This window comes from Amphibalanus amphitrite, unplaced genomic scaffold, assembly GCF_019059575.1.
Source record: "Amphibalanus amphitrite isolate SeventyFive unplaced genomic scaffold, NRLGWU_Aamphi_draft 000146F_arrow, whole genome shotgun sequence".
Taxonomy (NCBI): domain Eukaryota; kingdom Metazoa; phylum Arthropoda; class Thecostraca; order Balanomorpha; family Balanidae; genus Amphibalanus; species Amphibalanus amphitrite.
In genome coordinates, this window is record NW_024881641.1 from 347,192 (window position 1) to 361,215 (window position 14,024).

Here is a 14,024-nt window from a genome sequence, read left to right on the forward strand (position 1 = left end):
GTGGCGGACGGGCCGGGGAGCGGGCGGCAGGGGTGGGGAGGGGTATCCGGGGACGACGGGCAGCATTGCACTTTATAAACAAGGTTGGTATTAATAATTTGCCTGGAGTATCCGCGAATCTTTTTGGCAGGCGCGACGTTACCCAAATATAACTTGCTTTTAATTGGAATTTGGAGAGTTGGTAGGCAAATTAAGGCATTTGCGTGTTGCTCATTGACTAGCCCTCTGTTTTGGAATAACACCCGGTAATGATGCCCACAAGTGCAGTGCTAGCCTGCTTTTTTGTCTGTTTTAGGTATACATAGAAATGATTGAACGCCATGCTAACCTAAATTTGTCCGTAGGTAATTCTTACGATTTGTTTGAAGCATAGGCGTAGGAACCGGGGGGGCCAGGTGGGCAAGTGCCCACCCACTTTTTGAGGTGGGGGGGCCAACCATGTGTTTTGGCCCCCCCACTTTTTACTCGAGGCCCTCCCGTCTCGAGTTGAGAGGACGTCGTCACCTTCCAGAATAAACAAACTCGGTAAAAATAAGTTCCACGAATCCCCACGCACGGACTCCAAGGGACCCTAGTGGGTCCAAGGAGGCCCTCTATCCATACTTGTCAGCGGAGGCCTCTGAGATTTATGGCCTGAGGGGCCCTAGTGGATCTGAGGAGGCCCCAATATCCACACTGGTCAGTGGTCTGGGGAGGCCCCTGACACTGGCGGTCTGGGAGGCCCCCTAGTCCCTACCTTCACTAGTCAGAGGAGGCCCCTCCATCCTCAATAGTCAGAAGAGGCCCCTGAGACTGATGGTCCGGGAGGCCCCTCCATCTACACTGTAGTCAGAGGAGGCCCCTGAGACTGATGGTCTGAGAGGCCCTTATAATCACACCAGGCAGAGGAAGCCCATGAGACTGATAAACTGAGAGGCCCTTCTATTCATACTGACCACAGGAGGCCCCTGAGACTTGTGGTCTGGGAGGTCCCTCTATCCACACTAGTCAGAAGAGTCACCTGAGACTGATGGCCTGTGAAGCCCTCATATTCACACTAGGCAGAGGAGGCCCCTGAGACTGATGGTCTGAGAGGCCCTCATATTCACACTAGGCAGAAGAGGCCCCTGAGACTGATGGGCTGTGAGGCCCTTCTGTTCATACTGGCCACAGGAGGCCCCTGAAACCAGTGGTCTGGGAGGGCCCTCTATCCACACTAGTCAGAAGAGGCCCCTGAGACTGATGGTCAGAGAGGCTCTTATATTCATACTGGCCACAGGAGGCCCCTGATGCTGGTGGTCATAGAGGTCATATAGTGAATCTGAGGAGGCCCCTCTATCCACACTATTCTAAGGAGGCCCCTGAGACTGATGGTCTGAGAGGCCCTTTTATTTATACTGGCCTCAAAAGCCCCCTGAGATTAATGGTCTGAGAGGCCCTTCTATCAATACTTGCCAAAGGAGGCCCCTGAGACTGATGGTGGCCAGAACAGGCCTCCGAGACTGATGATCTGAGAGGCCCTTCTATTCAAACTAGGCAGAGGAGGCGCCTGAGAATAATAGCCCGAAGAGCCATGTGGCGGCAACTGGCCGTTGAAAAAAAAACTCGGGCCATATTTCGGCTTGTTAGGGCCCCACAGAGCTCATGGGAGCACCTCAAGGGCTCCTAAGTAGACACGCTTATCTCCATAAGGGTGCCACGCCGGCTTCTGAAGGCTCTTTGTAGGCATCTAAGGGCCCTTTCCGGCCTCTAACGGCTCAACCCGCCCGTGATGGCTCCACACCAGTGTTTATGAGCGCCACACACCTGCGCCTTTGAGGGTCATACCAGTGTCTCTTAAGGTCCTACATCGGTGGCTCTGGGGCCCCCCACACCGGCCCGGCGCCTCAATGGGCCACACACCTATGCATCTCAAGGCTCTATAGGTGCATCAGAAGGACCCACACCGACACCTCTGAGGGCCCCACACCAGTATCTCTGAGCTCTGAAGGCCCTACACCGGTGACTCTGAGGATTCACCGGCGCCTGAGAGCACCATGTTGATGTTTAACGGCTCCAAAGACCACTGAAGGCACCACACAAGCTCTCACTGAGCTCTTATGTCCCATACCGGCGTCCCTGAGGGTCCACATCTGTCGGGCACCCATCGGCGACTCTGAAGATCTCACACTGACACTGTCGACTCCGAGGGCCCCACCTGCGTCTCAGAGCATTATGCGGTCTCTAAGAACCACACAGGGCTTCTGAAGGCGCCTGGCAAGCTCTATCGCTTTAGCTCTGATAAGTCTCATGCCACCCTCTGCATATAAGAGTCCAACGCCGGCGCTTAGGTGATAAGGGCGCCTACATGCGAAAGAGAGTTGATAATTGATATGAATTCATAGGAAAAGGGGCGCCCGCCTGTGTGCAAGAGAAGGACGCCTGCCAGGGTCGTCGCCATGGATTTTTGCCTGGGGGGGGGGGGGGGACATATCGGCAGACTTAAAACCCAAAAGTAGGTATTGTCGCCGCACTCTTAGCCCAATGCACTATCTGTGTTTAAAGTCGTACAAGCCGGTTTTTTGCAGTACACATCTGAAGTCCGATTCAATTTGACACAATTAGGGGCAAAGCCGCTGCTCTTCTTTTAGGGTGTACCAATTGTTGACGCATGCCACCAATCTGAATCTGATACATAATGCATTCATGCCCGTGTAAGAGGAGGGGAGATATTACAGCCACAATCTCTCTTTTTGACTGCTGTAGGAATCGGCGGCGCGAAGCGTCGCGAAAAATGGCAAAAATATTTGTCAAAATACAGTCCCAAAATACAGCCTTGTAGCATGTAAGAGGTCAGAACACCTAAGGTCGGGTCACCGAGTCAAGCAGCCTCTAAGTTTTGTGGTCCTGCATCAACCGTGCAGCTTGTTTCCTTGAAGTTGGAAATGTAGTGTAAGTCTGCACAACTGCGGGGTTGAATCCGGAGACGGTCGGAGTTGACTATTCTGCAAATAGTCATTTTTAAGCATCCTCGGGTGTTTATTTTGGGGGATTTGCCCCTCGGATTCCTCAACCGGGGGGCGCGTATCCCTGTCCCTCCGTTTTCGACGCCCATGGCGCCTGCGATGCCCATACGGCCGCCTGTGATGCTCATAGGGGTGTCTGATTGCAAAAGACGGTACATATGATGCCTACTGGGGTGTCGACATGCAATTGAGGGGCGACTATCAATGCCATAGCGGCTCCTCCGTACGAAAGACGGGCGTCTGCATGCCAAAGGGGAGCGGCTCTGAGGCAGTAAGGGCACCTACATGCAATAGAGGGGCGCCTCCGAGGCCTAAGTATATAGGCGTCCACATGCAATAGAGGGGCGCCTATCAATGCCATAGGGGTGCATTCATACGAAACAGGGGCGCCGGCATGGCAAAGAGAGGCGCCTCCAATGTCAATAAAAGAGTGGCGCCTAAGACAAGGGCACATTTTATGCAACAAGGGGCGCCTGTTGGTCATATAGGGATGTCTCTGATGATGACTATAGGGTGCTTATATGCCAAAGAGGGGCGCCTATGGAGCTAGGGGCGCCTGGGAAACCAGGAAGAAATTTGTATAAGGGTTTTCAGGGGTCATGCGCCGTTTACGACAAACAGATTCTAAGAAAAAAATCGGAGAGGGGAATAACTTTTAAAAATAGTGCGGACTTTCCGCGCTGTTCGCTTAAGCGGTTACGCCCCTGGCCCCTGGGTACATCTGCCCGATCTCAGAAGCTAGATTTGGAGGTCATACTTGAAAGCAGTACGATGAAAAAGTTGGAGGCCCCTGAAAATAGGAGGCCCCCTGGAAAAGGAGGCCCCTCAACAGGGTGGCCCATCCACTTTTCAGGACGTTCCTACGCCCGTGGTTTGAAGTGCCGACCTCCGAAGGAATAGTCCTTTCGAAAGCTAATACTTGCGTCCGGCTTTCAGTTTAGGAAAATAACACCCATTGTATTCATAAGTATTGCTGATTTAACAGCAAAGTAAGTTGAAAATTTTAATTTCCTTGCCTTTGTATAGATGAAGGAGAGCAGCCACCAGCACACACGTCTAGCCGATCCTCTCACAGCCTCCACACTGCTGCCCATTGCCCAAGGGCCAAGGACCGACCGTAACATCTGTGTGCCATAAAATGGTACAACGGCGTCTTTCATCAGGCGGACCCCAATGCGAACGCCACGCGGACCGTCCGTAATCGAACGGTTGGTCCAGGACGACTGACGCACGGGGCTTAGCTGATTTTGTCTGGTCTGACACAAGCTCTATAAGCATTGGTAAACCATCAGTTCAATCGTTTTGAGTTGACCTCGCGATTGAAGCATAAAGGCTAGTCATTAGTATATCCCAGAAACAAATACACCCTTCGCATTTGTTCGCGGCATTCGTGTAACAGCGGTTCAAAAGCATGGGAACACAGCATAAACGCAACCAGTATTCCAATGGGTATTGCTGGGTCCAGATGGCAGAAAGGTGGCAGAAAGTTTTTGAAGGTAAAAAAGGAACACTCCCCAAAAGCAACTCCAAAATCCAAAATATTCTGTTTCCACTTTTTGATCCTTTTTCAGCTCTTGAAAATACTTCAACTTTTATCTAACGGAACTTGAGTGTCTTTCAAAGCCAAAAAGTTGTAAAGGTTGTATTAATAAGGGCTTCGTGTGCTGCTCAGCCAAAAAAGTTTACAATTTGCCTGGAGACAGAGCCAGTATGCCAGCTTATACAGTTGGAGACAGCGTAGACGTTTTTTTCACCTCTGCTTTGGACGGGGCGGAGCTCCGCTCCTTGCGTGAGCGGTTATTCGCCTGTCATCCAGAAATAGTTCCTTCGTTTGCTGGCCGTTCCCTGATTAGGTGCAATACGGGGAGCTGTAATCAGGGAAGTAACTTTCCATATGAAAGGGGTGCAGGTGCACCCCCGTCCCCCATCCACTAGAAGTGCACCCCCATAGGCTAAGCGGCGCCCCACACGCCGCCCCACACGATTAGCTCTAGAGCAGATGGCGAGGGTGATTTCTCGGCTACATTCCATCTCGGCGTCGTGATGCTTGTGGGCTTGGAAAGCGTCCAGTCGTATGTAGGGTAGTGTAGGGGTAGGGTTGAGTTCAATAAGGTCCTTACATTTGAAAGGTTTGAACAACCCGCAATCAGCACAACATACCACAAGTTAAATAAAAAACTACCAAACTCCGCCCAACTAATATTAATAAACATTACAGCCAAACTAATGGCCTAAATAAAAATATATCTCAAATCTAACAGTTATCGCGGGTGATGGCGCCATGAGTTGCTATTATCCAAAACCGGTGCAAATAAACATGTTTGTATGTCCTATGTATGTTTGTTTTAAAAACGTTGCAGCGGCGCTGGGAACTGCAGTCTTAGATCTGGGTATGTTTGGCATCTGCAACTCTTCATATACACATTAACCCTATTTCGGACGGGGAGACCTTTCAGGATTTTCTTGTACAATTGCCAAACGCCGCGAGACATTCAGCTCATATTTGGTGACTTTTCCTAAATGCTCATTGCGCACATCTCAGCAAAAAAAAGAAGAAAATGCCGGGTCAGGTCAGGTCAGGTAACCAGAGCGGGTTTGTTGACCCCACCTCAGAAAAGTTTGCAAACACGTCAGAGCTTGAGTTTTTCACGAAGTTATTTCCTCTCATCAAGTCTTCAAAACAGTACCTGCAGTATGTGTCGTTTGTATATCTCAGAATTTTTGATCTGTGACCTGAGGTTAGGTCAGAGTCGTGACCTGTACATTGCAAGCCTATGGAAAAGTATTGAAATGCGACCTGCACCTCGAGTAAACGAGTCAAAACCACCCAATTCTTTAAGAACTATGACAAATTATCTTATCTGTAATGATCCAGGTGCCATTTACTGACAGGGACACCGGAGAGGGTTATCTGAGCCGAGATCATGTGAGGTGATATCTACCATACATCAATGCTCACAATACTTACAATATTGACAATGCTTTTGCTTACAACACTTACAATACTTTCGATGAGACCAGCAAGCACTCTGCCGTTACAGTTCTAACTTCTGTTTCGAAAAACGACGTTACACACATTCGCTGCCAGCATAACATGTATTGTTTGACAGTAACAAAATACAATTGACATCTGAACCCCAAACGGACCGCCATCCACTCAAATTTTATAACCCTGACCGGTCAGGGGGCGAATGGAGGTCATTTCCTGGGCATTACACTCAGCCCTTGCACAAAATATCTCACCTCACAGTGATCATTACAACAATAGCACCGACTTGATAGTGGATTTCAAAGTACTTGCATCAGCTCTTCCTGCTATTGCAGACGATCATCTCCTCACAGGGTAATGTTGTTCGGGACATGAACGAAGATCGTTTTCGGAGTTTCATAAGTGCTACTGCCACAGCCTGGCACAAAACAGGACTCGTACGCTCTTCTCTGCACTTTGCCCTTCAGTATATCACAAAAGAATTGTTTAGAATCCATCTTACGCTTCTTTCACATTCTCCCTTGCCACCGTAGGGCGTAGATAGATTGCTGTTGCTGGTAAGTTAAGGCACGGTAGATAGAAATTACCTCGGTTCTCAACGCCTTAAGTTATTTTCATAAAAAAGAACAAATAAATGATCAATAAGATGACAGGAATGTAAACATTTTAATCGTAAAGTAGTCCAAATATTGGAATGAGCTTTTGCTTTTCAGCATCCTCCGATTCATCATCTTTATCATTTGAAAATTCGAGGTACATAAAATGTTTATCACGCGCTCATGTTAAGTGGGAATATAGTACACGGCAGACACATCAATTTTTGACACTGAACATTTCATCCGTAAATGTTTTAGCATAATTTAAAGTTAAAAACAGCGCGAATGGCAGAGTGAAGCAAACAACATCTTTCACCCATTGATATAACATGTAATCTGTGGTGCGCCAGATGCGCCATTATTTGTCAACCGCAGAAGGTGACATGTGACGTAACAGCATCAAGAGCATCTTTTTTCAAGAACTTTTCAAAACAAGTTTCCTATCTTTCTTCCCCCATTTCTCTCAGCTTATTGATTTTATGAGGCAATGGTATGCACCATAAATTCTGTGAAAATAGTTTGATCATTTTCATGCATTCTTAAAAAATCGAGTTCCCAACCCCATTGTCGCTAGATGTCAAAAAAGTCGCTAGAACCGGAAAACCGGAAAGTCGAGCCGGAAATGTCATAATCATCAACCATCAAGTACGATAAATAGGCACCAAGCAATCTCGCGAATTATTTTGAAATCGAACATACTTGTGTGACGGCTTTACAAGTCCCTGATGCAGTTCCACCCAACCGAAAATCATCCATACTTCACTGGTAGGTATATTAGCAAGATTAATACAATTTAACATTTACAGCATGCGGGCTGGGTATCGACAAAAAGACACTAATAAATTTCAATCGCGCTTTGGCTGTTGTTGGTTTAAAAACACTTGCGAACAAAGAGGAATTGAGGGCTGGGCAGGGCGCATTAGAGACGGCGAGCTTGATATTACGCTTGCTGATGTAGATGGCTGGGTCTCAAAATCGGTCATCTGACTGTCACTGAACTCTACTGCCATAACCCGCGCCCCGCTGGGGGTCCTAAATTTCCACGCCTTGCTGGTGGAGGTGTTTAACATCCCCCCTTTTAACTCGGCTCCTGGGCCACGTAGCGATACGGGGAAGGCGGCGTTCGAAAGAGTGTCAAAATTAATGACGAAATTAATTCGGTCACTTTTTTTGGGTGAAATCAAAGGTCAGGTCACCAGAGGTAATGGAAAGCCGAATTTCACCGATTTTCAGGTCGAATGTCGACGATTTACAACAAGCCAACGCATAACTTGGCATCAATTTTCTCCCATTGACTTATAATGGGGGGGGTCACAAAATTGACCTGACCTTAGGTCACCGATATCAAAATTCCGAGATAGTTATTTATTTAAATTGTGTACATATTGTTGTCCTTATCAATCGCTGAGAGTTTCAAAGAGGTCGGTCGCTCGATGTAGCATATGGAAGACGTTGAAACTTTGTATGAGGTGAGGTCACTTGAAGTGACCTGGTGACCTGACCTTAAGTGACCTTGGTCTACAATTTTTACATGTGCAGAAAAGATGCATGATAAGGTGTGCCAAAAACAACCGCCGTTTTTTAGATGTTCGCGAAAAACCACAGGGAGGGTTCAAATACCCCCCCCCCCCACCCCCACCCCCACCCCCACCCCCAGCAGGGCGCGGGATAATATCCTTGGCATTCAGTACCATCGTATTTCCTGAATCTTCTACTTGCGATTGAATGGCAAAACTACCTCCACCCTCCCGAGTTGCTATGTGCTTGTGTAGGAGAATCTACATAATGATATTGATAAGACAATCTTGCATTAGACAACCATGAGGGCTGAGGCTTTCCAGTTTCCAGCTACCACAATTGATTGATAAACAATAAAAGATGATACTGACACATGTGGCTTGGTTAGGTAAATGTATTTCAATCTATCGAAAGAAATATTTGATAAAATAAACTGAGATATAAACAAAAGTATAAAAATGTTCAGCAGCCTGCTGAAGCTATATGGGAAGCAGCGAAATATCAATTGTAATGGCCTTGGATATTTGCCGTAAAATGATTATTCAGTATCTAAATAGAACTCGTGACGTCATTTCAAATAACAAATGAGCTAGGCGTTCTACCTTCGAGTATTCGCCTCGTGACACCTCGCTAGGTGGCAGCACCGTAGAACCGTATAGATAGGATAGCGAATGTGGCGCACGAGTTACGAATACCGGTAAACGTGTATTTCTGTATCAGCTTCAGTGGAAATTGGGGTTGGGGGAAGCTGATTATTATCGATTTTGATCCCTTTTATGTAACGTTTTGGGTTTTTGACCTTTGGAGTAAATTACCCTGCTATCGCTAGTGAATATCATACAGCATTTGGCTGCAGAAATCGCTATGACCTTTGACTTTTAATCTCAGTCTGAAGCAGCTTACAAAGACGCATGGCAATTCGTGAAATGATCTTGTTTCCATTATTAGAATGGATATATTTCAGGCAATAAGGTGCATATGCAATCTTTCATGTTGTAGCAATAGCATGGTATGACAATGACATGACCACACAAGTACAAAAGACAGGACTCAGACTGCAACTACTAGTGGCATTTGACCAAAATCGGAAGTCAGAAGTGATGGCTGCCAACCCGATTCCACTGCTAACAGCAGCTGTTCCACTATGCTAGGGTTTCTGAGGCAGCTTCCAGCAGCAGGCTGCAGCCCTGGAAGGAAGGAACTGAGGAGTCTTGCTGCCAACCCTCAAAACCCACTTGCTGCTGAGATGGCTGTTTGTTTCAAGGAGGTAGCTGAAGAGATTAGACCTACAATTAAGTCTGTTGCTGGCATGTGTGGTGCAGCACAATATGCTACATGTGTTCTGCACATGTGTCCTGGACACATGTGCAGAACACATGGGAGCAGGTGTTCGCTCCCCCTATCATTGGGAGCAGAATCAGCCTCTTCTGAACCGAATACATCCCTCATTCCCTGCTCAGTGCTCAGGCTAGTAGCTACTGCCTTTTGGCCCTGACATGCAGATATCATTAGCAAAAAGCAATGTGAAATGAACATGTCCCTTCGCCTTCCGGGGCGCCGTTCGAGCAGCTGGTTTTGTAAGTCTGTTCCATTCCATCCCACTGGTCAACAGGTCATTTGAAAGGTTGAGCGAACCCGCACTGAACTCACCGTTGGCCCGCACCAATCCCTGATCATTCTACATCGGCACCCGAGCGTCCACGCTGGTTTCTGAAGGCTGCAATCTACAGGTCTTTGAGGGCTCCACGGTGGCGTTTTGGGGCCCATCGCAGATTTAAGTTCCGACGGTAGTCAATGAGGACCTTATGCGGGTTTCCGAGAACTCCATGCCTATTTCTGAGGGCCCCACGTCGGCCTGTGACGGGCTATAAAAGGTGAATGTCTTATGCCGGCATATGAATGCTGCTCTTAAGATCTCAGGGCGGTTCCAAAGCATCGGGCGGTACCTCTACCTACCTACGTAGAAAACCGTTACGGCGAGGGTTCAGACAATGTGCCCGGAACCTTGCTCTTTCGGCGGATTGCAATATCCTTATCGGCCGCCCTTACCGCCCTAACATTGGTTGTGATCACCAATACAGCTGCTTACGAAGTGCCACGGGACGCTTTGTTCAGGGCCCTTTTGACTGTGAAAGGATGCATGATGGGCTATGAGAATCATTATTCGTGATCTATGAGGAATTTGTCGTCGAATTATGTGCATTGCATTCCAATTTTGACAGAAAAAGTATTCGAAATCCGAGGTCTCGTGAGATTAGACCGGCCGGTCTGCCTGCGGAGCGGCCGCCGGATCCTACCTATAGTAGTTCAGGGAACGGCCACCAGATGTCAGCCACTTCTGAGTCACGAGGCGATTAAAGAATGTTCATTTTATCTGCCTCACATAATTTTACGATACGATTGTTTGTGAATATCATCTTTGTAGCGTTGAATTTAACACGCGCACTGCAGGGGGGGTTGTTTTCAACCCCCCCCCCCTGTGGTTTTTCGCAAATCGCGAGAAAACGGCGGCGCGTAGCGCCGCCAAATTTTGCATGCCTGTTCTCCCAACTTTTGCACACCTTGAGTAAAAATTTGACCCCAGGTGACCTATGGTCAGGTCACCAGGTCAGGTCAAGTGACCCTACCTCGAAACGTAAATTTCGAAGTTTGCAATCCCACCAAGCCCACAGTTGTTGAGATATGATCTTGAAACCCACAGGAAATAGTAAAGTCATCACGAGCTACAACTTGTATATCTCGGAATTTTTATATCGATGACCTAAGGTCAGGTCATTTTTGCGACCGACCCATTAGAAGTCAATGGGAGAAATTTCAACTTACTCTGAATGCCATCCTATGACTTCAATACGCTCAGGATCATAGTATTACAGGTCCCTGTTGGTGATTTCACCGAAACATATCACTTATGACCTTTGGAAGGTGATCTCCAGGTCATCTTAGGTCACCTGAGGTCACCAGCGGTTTTTCTTCAATAACTTGAGATTGAATAGAGATAGAGACTCCGTTCGACGTTTATCGTGTTTTTCTCGTCAATGCGGATCGAATGATATGCAACATGACCTATTTCGGTCAGGTCATGACCTTGACCTGAGGTCAATTTTTCAACTTGACCTTTCGAGGTCATATTATATATCATTCGATGCGCCTTGACGAGCTAAGAACGATGGCGTTCGAATCGATCCTCTGTCTTGTGTGCAAGACAAGTTATTCAAGAAAAACTACCGCGAACTTCCTGTTGTGAAAATCGTAACATTTTGTCTTCGGTGACCTCTGGTGACCTCGTTTTTGACCTGACCCAAAAATGATCTTAGTATTTCTTGTAGATCTCATCTTAACCTATCCAACGCCGTTTACCGCTTGTCGCTACGTTGCGCCGTTTTCGAGATCTCAGGGGGGGTTGTTTTCAACCCCCCCCCCCCCCTGCAGTTCGTGTTCGGCTCAGACCCGCTGCAGTGCGCGTGTTAATGACGTAAACGTAAGCTAAAATGGTTTTACAGTGCCCTGAGCGGTGTGCGCCTTGCATCTTTATTTTATTCACTTTTCAAAAGAATAACAATATCTTACGTCATTAGTTTAAAGGGCCTATCACGGGGAATCTTTTGGAATCATTACGGTTTCGGTCAAATCAAGATTTTTCATTGGTCAAACGATAATGACGTAATAAAACCACATTACCAGAACGTGAGCTGTGAATTTCGTTTGTCTTTTTTTGGGAGGTTCTCTCATAATAAAAGCAAAGCAAGGCACCACACGTGGCACGATGTGCCAAAAGTAGGTAATCTGAAGAACTTGATGCCATTTTTGAACTTGAAATTTATTAGGAAAGTATTAGAGGTTGGTTGCTACTTGCTATTCTTACTAAATCGAAATTGTGTTGCACATACTAATAGCTCATACGAACATTCTGGATTGGGATTTCATACCTGGCAGAAGTGGATTGCTGGATTATTTTTAACAAAACTGACCTATTTGGCCTCCAGGTTTGATTTCCTTACATCTGTCCATAGGCGGCAGAACAGGGGGGGGGGGGGGGTGGCACCAGGGTACAGTGCCCCCCCCATAGATTTTGGCGTTTTAACATTAGCCCTACTGGCGTTGCATGGAAAGAATGGGACCAAAATGAAAATCTGCAGTGCCCTGCTGCCACTGCATCTGTCTGTACTGTTTGTTCATTGAATTTAAGTGGCTGTAGCTTGTTGATAAGATTGTCATCAGTGCTGTCATGAAAAAGTTACAATTGGTCACAAAAAGTAGCAATATGCATGTTCTTGGTAACCAATAACCATGTCCACAAGTGATAATTCTCAATTGTATTTCACTGAAAGGTGTACAATTATGTAGGATAAGGGTTTCATTGGCTACATGTTGTCGTGAGATCCATACAGATCATAGGACCTCCACAAATTTTTGCCCGCTGGATCCACAGAGATCATAGATCCGACCCCTAAATTTTGTCGAGAGATCCATTCGGATCATAGATCCAACCCCTGAATTTTGTCGAGAGATCCACTCGGATCATAGATCCAACCCCTCTATTTTGTCGAGAGATCCACTGAGATCATAGATCCAGCTCTCGGATCCAAGCACATGTCTGACGCTGGTAACGTTCATATTTGACTTATCTTATGCCAATTATCATTGTTTTTCTGCTTCCCATTATCATGCACAGGGAGACCTATACGTGACTCCAACTCCACAAATGACAGAACACAACACAGCAGTGAACAGAACGGTGCAAAAATTAGACATCCCCACCTGGCCCAGCATCACCATACGACCCGGAGGCGAGCCCCGGCCTACTGTAGGTTTACTGTTGATAAACCTTGCCAAACATCACACGCCCGCCCGTGACGTCACGATACTCTCCCAGTAACGGGCCGTTTCAGCCCCGGGTCCGTATTTACGCGACCTATCGTAAACGGCTGAGTGCCCATACATTCCCGCCGACCTTGACTTTTTCCGATGCAAGACGTTCCTCATCCTGGTGACCCTCGGCATTCATAGATTGCAGTCACAACAGCCCAGTGATTAACCCTTTACCTGCCCAGGGGAAGGGGGATCGAACGCCATCTCCAAGACCCTAAGCCTGCTCCTCGAGGAACAGCATTATACACCGTATTCGCTTATCAAGAAATGATATTCAGATATGGAGACTTTTACGAGCACTTCATTCAATGCACGTTACTTACGACCTGGCAAGACAAAGGTCGTGATAAAAAATGCATTCATGCGAATACGCCAATAAGCGTAATTAACAAATCATAGAAACAGAGCTTCTCGGCAATTCCGCAACGTTGCTTTCTCACTCAGGTCGCCGGCTAATTCTATTATTATTCACACCGTATCTTCCCGTCAACTGCACAACGGAACGTACGGCGAACTACTGGCTGAAGAGTCGCACTGACCCTCTCAGTCGCCCACGGCCGAGTCGTTTGTAGCATTATTCAGTAGATGAAACGCTAAAATTCAGCGTCTGTCCCGTATAACTTCACTTCTTTCATTCCCGCCATGAGAGTTAAAACATTTTTACGTCTGTTCTCATCCAGCTCGACCTCGATATCAGTTCATTCTGACCCACGTAGCCTTGGTCGACTCTCTTCAGAGCTGTTTCTGAATTCCATTCGGCGATCACAATGCCCTAAATGGCGTCGGGATGTCTTCGCTAAGCGATTTTCTCGCCACGTCTCGCCAGCTGTTCATTAGGTGCGGGGGGCGGGCCGACTCCAAGGCTGGCGGCCCCCGGCGGCCGCGGCGGTGCCTGTTTGGGATGCATCTGGTGCTGCCAGAGGCGGTGTCCTTCCCACGCACCTCCCCTGCGGACGGATGTTCCGGAAAACCGCGCGCGCGCGCGCCGACTCCTCTTCCGCCGCCGGCGGTGACGTAACCCAATGGCTGCGGCGCCAGACCTTCAGAGCGCGCTCATTACGGGGCACG